This window comes from Oncorhynchus nerka, linkage group LG15, assembly GCF_034236695.1.
Source record: "Oncorhynchus nerka isolate Pitt River linkage group LG15, Oner_Uvic_2.0, whole genome shotgun sequence".
Lineage (NCBI taxonomy): Eukaryota > Metazoa > Chordata > Actinopteri > Salmoniformes > Salmonidae > Oncorhynchus > Oncorhynchus nerka.
The window spans coordinates 81,373,615-81,385,458 of record NC_088410.1 but is presented as its reverse complement, the minus strand read 5'-3'; the positions used below and the strand labels follow the sequence as shown (position 1 = coordinate 81,385,458).

The window sequence follows — 11,844 nt, the reverse complement described above, 5'->3', positions numbered from 1 at the left end:
TTTGATGCTAGACACCCACATAGGTCCAATTGTCTGTGGACAAATCACTGCCAAAAAGAGACTGTAGTTTTAATAGATTGTTCATTCACAATGACACACTTCAGCCTACACTTTAGTCTACAAAGTTATTCATAGTGTCACAGTTTATAATAGAAGGCCTAATACACTTTTAAGCTAAAATAATCATCACAGCAATAGTAAAACAGCTCTACACATAAGTCTATTAATATGTCTATTTTTAAATTGCAAACTTCAGTGTCAATACCATACAATGGATCGCAGCCTACAAGTTAAGCCTACAGTTTTTATCATTGAAATAACATTTCCCAAACACCACTGCTGCAATATATATATATATATATATATATATATATATATATATATATATATATATATATATATGTCCTCAGTGGCAATCAGCTTCTTACCTCCTCCACATGCGCATTGAAGAAACGCCCCTTTTGCTTATATTTTATAAATAAATATATATAATATAAGCAAAAGGGGCGTTTCTTCAAAGCGCATGTGGAGGAGGTAAGAAGCGGATTGCGACTGAGGACAAATTCAGCTGTCAAAGAAGCTTTGTTCTATCTGGAGTTTCATTCGGCGATCATGGATTTAAACGAGGACGGCGCAGTGGAAATTCACGTTTGCTGATCCAGCCCGATTCGATCATTTTTCGCCTCATTCTTTCTTTCGTGAAGGTAAAGTCTTATGCAGATTCTCACCCTGTAGCATAGTTTTGAGAGGAGCATCATCCTCTAACGTCATACATGAATTGTCAAGGAACCCACGCGTTATAGTCTACCTCGATATAGTAGGCTGTCTTCTATAGTCTTTAATGCATTGTGTTTTCAAGACCACCAAAATTGGTCTGTATCGTGGAATAAAACCTGGAACTTCAGACGTTAAAATGTCAGATTGTTTTTAGACAAGTGCATTTTGAATGAGCTGTGAGAAATTTCAAGGTGGCCACCGATACATTTTGGTTTATGTGACTCGGTTACATTTGACAGCTTCAGGAAATGAAAGATGTAACAATGTAGCCTAAGCAACAAGCAAATACTGACAATGTAGCCTAACAATGTAATGATAATGTATCAATTGAATATATATATATATAACTACTCATTTTGTTTCATCCTGATGATTTAGGAGCCTATCCAGGACAATTCGTGCTGCCTACATCAATGATAGAATAGGCTAACAAACCAAGAGTAAAAACAAGCATTGTCAGATGGTTCTGATGGAGTCAGTTAGACCTATTTGCTACATTCTAGATGGCTACAATATTCCCTTCTGTTTGGATCATTTTTATATTGGGGATGTTGAGGCACAATGGTTTCTCACATTGGGGATTTGGGCAGGATTTTTACTAATGGAAAGGTCTGCAGACATTTCAGTTTGGACACTAGGTAATTAGAGTTGTAGGTTTTTCAGAATATTCCATAAAGAGTGAGGCCTACTTAAAAACATTCAGAAGCTATCTTTTGTTTGAGTGTAGGTTTCATCTATAGGTAACTGCCAAAAATAAAGGATATGCCGACATAGTTTCTTAATAGGACGTTAGGACACCACGAACCAGAACAACTTTAATGCACCTTGGCATAGATTCTACAAATCTGTTCAACTCTATTATTAGAGGGATGTGACACCATTCTTCTGAGATATTCCATCATTTGGTGTTTTGTTGATGGAAAATGTTGTCTCAGGCGTCACTTTAGAAACTGCCATACATTTGGTGATGGCCATGGCATATGGTTTACATTGTTTTCATGCTGATGAAACCATTCAGTGACCACTCGTGCTCTGTGGATAGGGGCATTGTCATCCTATATAGGCATGGTAGCCACAATAATGGCCTGCCCAGCATTTTTATACATGACCCTAAAAATGATGGGATGTTAATTACTTAATTAACTCAGGAACCACACCTGTGTGGAAGCGCCTGCTTTCAATATACTTCATGTCCCTAATTTACTGAAGTGTTTCCATTATTTTGGCAGTTACTTGTATCCGTAACCTATCACTACCCAGCAACCTGCATGAGCTGTGTTGAGTGTTAAACTATAATTTGAAAGTTCAGTTGACCTAAACCGATATATAAAGGAGGGCCTCTGCCCTGTGGCGCAACAGAATTTGAGTGTGTCACTATTTCCAATAAAAGGAATACTGTCATGGACTAACTGCCCATGCAAAAGCCCAGAGATATTTACATGTTGAACTGGGGAATAAACTTTGCCAAATGACCTCAGTTAATTAATGCAAAAACAATTGAGATTAGCTTTAGTTCAAATGTTACATGGTGTCTTGTAGTGCAAAGTATAAAAGAGCTCACTCAGCTGGTGATGCATTAAAAACAAAAAAATACATTTTAAGTGAGATTCACATGAGCACCACAATATATTCCCCCCCCCCCCCCATGCTCTACCAAGGTTTTCCAACACACAGCTTTGACCTATTACCATAACTATATTGTACTTCCAACTATGTGTAGGTAGGTTGCTTAGGATTCAAACCTTCTCAAACAGCTTTTATAGAGGAGGTGCTTCCATAATAATGGGATTTGTACCGTATACAAGGTAAAGCATTGGAATCTTCACACACCACAGTAAGACATTATCTCATTACACTACCTTTTTCATGTTTTTAAAATGTTTATTAAATGAAAGCAAGCTTTGCTTTCATACTTACAAGACCATCAGGCTTGATTGAGCTGTGTTGTCTTGCAGTAGTGTGGTGCATGCCTGTATTTTATTTCAGCAATAGATGTCATGGGGGGGGGGATAATAACATCCTTTTTTGGTCATTAGTTGCCAAACATAACAACAGGGGGGGTGTTCCTAATTTCTGTAACTATTAGCTTACCTGTGTAATTTTGGCATAAGCTCACAACCACTTGTTTCAAACATGGTCCTATTTTATAAATTGCTGTGCTGATCAATGGACAGTTCATTACCTCTGTCAAAATAATATGTAGCTTAAAGTTATGTTTGTACTTGTATTTCTTTTTGCAATACATATGGTGTCGCTACAATAATACACATTTACAATAGGCCTATATCTAAAAATGCATACAGCCAAAGGATGGATGAATATAAACTGGTATACATAATTTTAATAGCGGAACACTGTAAAGTCCATTATCCTTCTGAAGAGTATAAATTAGACTGTTTGAGAAGCTTTGAATCCCAAGCAACCTGCCTACACATAGTTTGAAGTACAATACCAACATGGCTACTGTAGTAGGTCAAAGTTGTGTGCTGGAAAACCTTGGTAGAGCATGGGTGGAATAGTCTTTGTGGTGCTCATGTGAATTTCCTTTTTCGGCTTCAGACGATGCCTATTCTCACTTAAATTGTAGTTTTGTTTTTAATTTCCATGGTTTTTACACTGGAAGGTGACTATTCTAAAACAGCTTAACACATGCTCTCCCTGTGAACCCTCACAATGTTGTGCATTTTATATTTTATTTATTGAATATCCCAGCTCATAATCCTACTGATCATTGCTCAAAGCAAATTGGTGAGAGCAAGGAAACAAAGACTGAAGCAAATATTTACTATGCGATTACACAATGTAGCTGGCTAGATGACTACAAGAGCACGAAATATGGATGAGCTGTTCTCATCGGAAGGGTTCTGAAATATTCTTTCTCGCCCAGGCGAGGTGTGACTGAATATATCATAGTCATCCTCCTCGGTGGAAATGACTTGAGACAGCCCTGGTGCGTCAGATGCGAGTTGATTTTGGAGGTAGTCCAGCTGAATTCTCCCCGGGACAATGGTGATCTACTCTGACAGCACACAGTGGAGGAATTGGATGTTCCAGTGCGACGAGGACATCAACAAGCACATAGAGATGTCCAGGTGCTCTGTCAACCAGCTGGTGTTTGCATTTCTCTGTGACAGGTGCATGCCCACAATCCTCCACTCAGACATAAAGCACTGTGTCCCCGGGAAGTACCGTAGGGATGGCGTGCATCTCACGGATGATGGAAATGACCTCTTCCATGAGAGTCTGAGAGCTCGGCCCGTATCCACAAAGTGTCTCCGAGTAGACAATTGGTCATAAGTGCTGAGAATAGAGATGTTTTATTCCTACTCTTACGGGTGAAAATAAAAGCTATGCATGAAGCCTCTTCAGTAATAAGGCACACCGAGTCCACAACTATTTATGACACCTCCATGAGCTGTCCTAACCAATTAATGAAGAGTTACCAGCAGGTGTCTTGATAACAGAAAAAGGCAGAGATTCAGTGCTTCCTGCACCATAGACAGGCAATTGCTTTGGAGTTATAGAAATATCAAAACATTCCTTCATGATCAACCCATAAATAATCTAGACCTACATGCAACAGTACCGCTTGCACTTTTGACAATGATTTCTTATGAGGCCTTATTCTCATGACGTATGCCTAAATACTTACAACCACTAGACTAATAAATAGTCAGCTTTTCTTTCAATTATTTCATTAAGCTGCGTGTTATTTCAAGCAGAATATCACGTTGTTATAAAAGATGCCTATAAGTGGGTAATTGAAAACATTTAATTGCGTTTGGGTAAAAATGATAGACCTTTCAAACGTTTTATCCCACATTATCGGCAAGTAACTACTGTGCCAAAACAATTGAGTTGGTTAACAGTATTGACAAGTGTGTAGATATTCTGCTTTTAAACCATTATACTGTATGATTCAGTGCAAAATGTCTATCACATTATGTCTATCACATTATGTCTATCACATTATGTCTATCACATTATAAAAAAATATTGGGAATGGTAAAAATCAATAAATATGCATGCCAACCTATTTAGAGTAAGCAAAGTGATTGTTTCAGGTGAAAATGATATCAAACTTTTTACCATTGCAACATTTGATGTTTGTCACACTCGTGGTTGTCTGAAACCTGCTATACATTTCACAGCTGGCGATGCCTCATCGCGATTGGTTATTCCCCATAATTTGCTATGAGCCGTCATCACTATCACTTCCTTTGCGGTACCTCAAACTGTCATTACTAAGAGTTGACAGTTGATTTTACTCCTGGCTCAGAGTTTGTCTGAGCAGTGACTGAACATCATCCTAAAACCTACTCTGAGCTTTTTTTGTTTACTAGTCCAACGCTCTAACCACTAGGCTACCCTGCCGCCCGTTGGACTAGTAATTGGAAGGTTGCAAGTTCAAACCCCCGAGCTGACAAGGTACAAATCTGTCTTTCTGACCTGAATAGGCAGTTAACCCACTGTTCCTAGGCCGTCATTGAAAATAAGAATTTGTTCTTAACTGACTTGCCTGGTTAAATAAAGGTAAAAAAAAAATAAGCCATAAGGCCCAAGGAGGTGTGGTATATGGCAAATATATTCATGGCTAAGGTCTGTTCTTAAGCATGATGCAATGCGGAGTGCCTGGGCACAGCCCTTAGCCGTGGTATACTGGACATGTACAGTATCACAAACCCCAGAGGTGCCTTATTGCTATTATAAACTGGTTACCAATGTAATTAGAGCAATAAAAATACATTTTTCCTCATACCCGTGGTATACGGTCTGATATACCACGGCTTTCAACCAATCAGCATCCAGAGCTCGAACCATCATTGTCACATTTGTCACTATAAAGTCCATGGAGAATAAGAGCACCTCCTCCCAGCTGCCCACTGCACTGATGATAGGAAACACTGTCACCACCGATAAATCCATGATAATTTCAAGAAGCATTTTTCCACGGTTAGCCATGCTTTCCACCTGGTTACCCTACCCCAGCCAACATCTCAGCACCCCCTGCAGCAACATCTCAGCACCCTACCCCGGCCAACACCCCCGCGCTTTCTAAAATCTTCGAAAGCCAAGTTAATAAACAGATCACCGACCATCTCAAATCCCACCGTACCTTCTCCACTATGCAATCTGGTTCCCGAGCTGGTCACGGGTGTACCTCAGCCATGCTCAAGGTCCTAAATGATATCATAACCGCCATCAATAAGAGACAGTACTGTGCAGCCGTCTTCATCTACCTGGCCAAGGCTTTATACATCTGGCCCTTCTTTGGACACTCTGCTAACAAACCTACAAAAGAGCTTCTTCGCCATACAACACTTCTTCCGTGGCCTCCAACTGCTTTTAAATGCTAGTAAAACTAAGTGCATGCTCTTCAACCGATGGCTGCCCGCACCCTCCCACCTGACTAGCATCACTACTCTGGAGGGTTCTGACCTAGAATATGTGGTCAACTACAAATACCTAGGTGTCTGGTTAGACTGTAAACTCTCCTTCCAGACTCACGTTAAGCATCTCCAATGCAAAATTAAATCTAGAATCGGCTTCCTATTTCGCAACAAAGCCTCTTTCACTCATGCTGCCAAACATACCCTCGTGAAACTGACTATACTATTGATCCTTGACTTTGGCGGCGTCATTTACAAAATAGCCTCCAACACTCTACTCAGCAAACTGGCTGTAGTCCATCACAGTGCCATCCGTTTTGTCACCAAAGCCCCATATACTACCCACCACTGCGACCTGTCACCAAAGCCCCATATACTACCCACCACTGCGACCTGTCACCAAAGCCCCATATACTACCCACCACTGCGACCTGTCACCAAAGCCCCATATACTACCCACCACTGCGACCTGTCACCAAAGCCCCATATACTACCCACCACTGCGACCTGTCACCAAAGCCCCATATACTACCCACCACTGCGACCTGTCACCAAAGCCCCATATACTACCCACCACTGCGACCTGTCACCAAAGCCCCATATACTACCCACCACTGCGACCTGTATGCTCTCGTTGGCTGGCCCTCAATGCATATTTGTCGCCAAACCCACTGGCTCCAGGTCATCTGTAAGGGCTTTACCTAGAAAAGACTTATCTCAGCTCACTGGTCACCATAGCAACCCCCACCTGTAGCACGTGCTCCAGCAGGTATATTGCACTGGTCATCCCCAAAGCCAACACTTCCTTTGGCTGCCTTTCCTTCCAGTTCTCTGCTGCCAATGACTGGAACGAATTGCAAAAATCTTTGAAGCTGGAGTCTTATATCTCCTTCTCTAACTTTAAGCGACAGCAGTCAGAGCAGCTTAACAATCACTGTACATGTACACAGCCAATCTGTAAATAGCACACCTAACTACCTCATCCCAATATTATTACTTACCCTCTGGCTTTTTTGCACCCCAGTATTTATACTTGTACATCATCTGCACATCTATCCCTCAAATCAAATCAGATTTGATTTGACATCTATCACTCCAGTATTAATGCTGAATTGTAATTTTTATTTTCTATTGTGTTATTGACTATACGTTTGTTTATGTGTAACTCTGTTGTTTTTGTCGCACTGCTTTGCTTTATCTTGGCCAGGTCACAGTTGTAAATGAGGACTTGTTCTCAACTGGGCTACCTGGTTAAATAAAGGTGAAATAATAAATAAAAAACAGTTGTAAATGCGTGTGTAATATATTTATTTATTTTTTCATTCACACCTGCACTATTGGAGCTCGGAGCTCAATAATTTTCCTGACACTGCAACTAGGCATGAGTCTAAATAAAAATCTATCTATAGTAACAATGTTATACATAGGAACCGCTATGTAATTACATGGTAATAGCTCTAGGCCTATAGGTTAAATATGCAGTATTTATCAGGGTAAATGACTGTACATCTGTGTGGTATATTTATCACACCAACTCTTGTCTCTTCCATCTTTTCCAGGCACAGTCCAGGGTGAGGCAACATGTCAGACAAGATGTCCAGTTTCCTCCACATCGGGGACATCTGCTCTCTCTATGCAGAGGGCTCCACCAGTGGATTTATCAGCACTTTAGGGTATGTCTGTCTGCCTACTGTTATACTGCTGCATATGAATCCAATCCCTCTCAACTTGAAAGACTCACATGCTCATAGATTCATGTCTGTCACGGTACACATCCAATGTCAGACACGGGTTGGTGTACATTTACACATAAACATGCACATACACACAGAGCCAGGTACCAGTGAAATAATGAACCTGGTTGGGGCCAGGGAGACAGCTGGAACTGCTGCCAAGGTGATAATGTCAAATAATGTAGGGGTTTATTTAATGGCTTAGTCAGAGTCATGGCTTTATTTCACAAGCTTTAATAATGTTTGCTCCTCTAGTGTTATTAGCAGAATAAACCCTTACTCATTCCATTGTTATTAAAGTAATGCCGTTTCATTCCGGTTTCAGCTGAAGTGGTGGAGCATATAATAATAAAAGCTAGATTGCAGAATGCTTGTCGTTGAGGTGATAATGTTCTATGCCCTTAGAAGACATTTTGAGAAATGGCAAGGGAGAGAGTGTTTGGAGCTGGAGTGTGAGAGGCAGAGGTCACAGAACATTTTTGGAGTCCAGCTGAGGATGTAGAGAGGGAGGACTGAGGACACAGAAGTGAGGGGGTTAAAGGTGAGGGGGAGGAGAAAGTGAAACAGTAGGGACGGTGAGTGTCAGGGAAGAGAGGAATGTGTTTGAACAAGTGAAATGGGATAGTGTCAGTGGGATACGGAGCAGGAGATGTGTTGGCTGTTTATAGGATGTGTTGGCTGTCCTTTTTGTCTCTTCCAAGTTGTACCATTAGTAAAACCATGAAATGATGGTCCTAAGTGGCTTAAATTATTTTGCTTCCTGTGTTTGAATTTAAATATTGAGAGCTTATGCTGTATACATTTATACAGAAGTGATTGCTCAAATTAAACTGTACATTTTAACCCGTCCTTCCCCTGTGTGATCACACCCATTTAACAGAATTTCACGCCTAAACTTTCATCACGGCTCAGTGAGGGTTGAGGGAGATCATTGACTGAAGCATGAGCTGAATTCACAACAAGGCTGATGGGCTTGACAACACTTCAGCCTCTAGTTCTCTGGTGTCAGAGCTGCGAAACTGCCTCGTCTCCTTCCTGTTCCTCCCTTCTATTTTCTGCTCCTGCCTGTTTGTTGTTCTTTTCCCTCAGTGAAAATGAACACGGTATCTGTGTTGCATCTCCACTCTTAGCCTCCTTTTTAACATTGTCATCCATGCCTCTTAATCATACATCGTCACTATCTGGCCCTTTGCTGGGCCCCCATTCAAGCCTTGCCCTGCCATCTCTCAAGAAGCCCCTGCTCTTACACAAATTGTGTAACCAGGCCATGGAAACAAATGTGTGCATGGCTTTGAAGAGCAGCACCTTGACCATACTCTGTTGTCAAGTTGCCAGCCTGGTAATCATTTTTTTTCTCTCCCCCTGGTCCCCTCTCTGTTGTGGTTGCCCTCTGTTAGGAGATGAGCTGAAGGGAATGAGCTATATTTAGAAACAGCAGGCAGTGTACAGGAGGCTGTGATACTGTTGGTTGTCTCTGTGTATCATACTGACCATTATAAAGCTTTGTAAGGAGCCACCTGGTCTGCAGCTGGTTTTGAGAGGACAGTTCTGTTCACTACTGTACCAGGGGTCTGGCCTGGGTGGGCTGCTTCCTGGAGCACAGAGCAAGACTGCTGCCCTTTGCTGATTTTACATCGACGTTATTACACCTCTTTACATTATTACACCTCTTTACAGGATCTGCACAGTAAATTCAGTTGAATGACGTCTAGCATTTTTCTTGTAGTGTGTAGGCTGTATTGTTCTGTAGGACATTATTGTATTGTTTAAATAATGTGTAATTCATACAGATACATTTATCCATGATCAGTACAATTCAGGTCATCTATGTGATGCATGGACAAGATATTATTAAATAAAACCAATAGTTTTAGGCCATCGTAACCCAATTCATTTCCCTTGGGGATATGCTTACAGTGTGTTTTTAAAATTTAAACAATATAATAATGTCCTACAATACATAGCCTGCGCAGGCTATAAATGGAAAATGCTGACTGGACTGGCTCCAGAACCCCATCGAGGTGTCATATTTATCTTTCCGACTACCTGCCAAGCATCCTGTGTTTTGCAGCCAGGAGTAAATCTGAGGCCTATAATGGACTGAGCTTTTATGAAATGGATTATTCCATGGGTGTTATACCTGTGTAGTAACACTGTAAATACTATAGTAACAGCATTGTAGTTACATATTATTTTAATAAGTGCTTTGGGTGTGCTATATAATGACAAATGAAGGGAGTTGAGTGTTTTGCTACTACACAAGTAGAATAAGGAACGGTCTCTATTCCACTTGTGTAATTACAATAAACATTCAACTCCATAAATGTTATTATTTAACAATACTATGTAACATGTCAATACAACGTTGTGCCTTTTGTAATGTGTTGCTACACAGGTTATAAGAGCAACAACTCTTATCAGACACCAATAGTGTTAATGGCTCAGCAGAATGCTCCAAGAATGATGATCCCTATGAGGACTTAGTCCCAATCCTGCATGGCTGCACCAAAATAGGAATCAGACAGAGAGTGGTCCTCTGTAGCTCAGATGGTACAGAATGGCGCTTGCAACGCCAATATCGTGGGTTTGATTCCCCCGGACCACCTGTACGTAGAAGGTATGCATGCATGACTGTACAGATGTAGGCTCTTACACTGAACAAAAAATACATGCAACAATTTCAAAGATTTTACTGAGTTACGGGTCATATAAGGAAATCAGTCATTTGAAATAAATTCATTAGGTCCAAATCTATGGATTTCACGTGACTGGGAGTACAGATATGCATCTGTTGGTCACAGATACATTTAAAAAAACGTAGGGGTGTGGATCAGAAAACCAGTCAGTATCTGTTACCACCATTTGCCTCATGCAGCGCGACACATTTCCTTCGCATACTCTTAGAAAAAAGGGTTCCAAAAGGCTTCTTTGGGTGTCCCCATAGGAGAACCCGTGTTGGCTCCTCTGTGGAAAGGGTTCTACCTGGAACCAAATAGGGTTCTCCTATGGGGACACCCAAAGAACCCTTTTGGAACCAGCGTGCCACTGGCCATCAAGTGAGCATTTGCACACTGAAGTCAGGTGAGGTGAGCATTTGCACACTGAAGTTGTTTATGACGCCGAACTGCAGTCAGGTCAAGACCCTGGTGAGGATGACGAGCAAGCAGATGAGCTTCCTGAGACGGTTCCTAACAATCTGTGCAGAAATTCTTCGGTTGTGCAAACCCACAGTTTCATCAGCTGTCCAGATGGCTAGTCTCAGACCAGATTTCTGCGGTCAGCATGCCAATTGCAGATTCCTTCAAAACTGGAGATGTCTGTGGCATTGTTGTGTGACAAAACTGGAGATGTCTGTGGCATTGTTGTGTGACAAAACTGCACAGTTTAGAGTTGCCTTTTATATTCCCTAACACAAGGTGTACTACCTGTGTAATTATCATGCTGTTTTAATTGGCTTCATGATATGCCACACTTGTCAGGTGGATGGATTATTATTACAAACTCATGAAACATTTCTGTGATCTTTTATTTCAACTCATGAAACATGGGACCAACACTTTAAATGTTGCGTTTATATTTTTGTTCAGTATATTTGAGCCAGTTTGCTACAGCAGGAAAATAATCCTGCAGCAACAGGAAATGGAAATTATGTGGATTATAATTACTGGAATAGTTTGTAGGGGGTTGATACATTTTTTTGTTAGGACAAATCAAATCTGAAATTTCAAAGTGGAAATACTAACTGTACTAACTTTTTCAAAACTCAAATACACTACAAGTTTTCATTTCACTTTGGACAAAAGCATCCGTTAAATGGCATATATTATTAAATTAATATATATTAGAGTGCTTGATGAATGCCATTCACAGATGTTCAGGTGTTCAAATTCCAAGTGCCTCAATCAAGTCAGCTGTGTTTTCTTAAGTGTAATAAGGCTCAATGG

The 11,844-nt window shown here is 40.8% G+C and overlaps 1 pseudogene; it reads left to right on the top strand.

Moving 5' to 3' along the window:
- The first annotated feature begins 538 nt into the window (after positions 1–538).
- Positions 539–11,844, top strand: part of LOC115143394 (inositol 1,4,5-trisphosphate receptor type 1-like) — a 151,866-nt pseudogene continuing 140,560 nt past the window's right edge.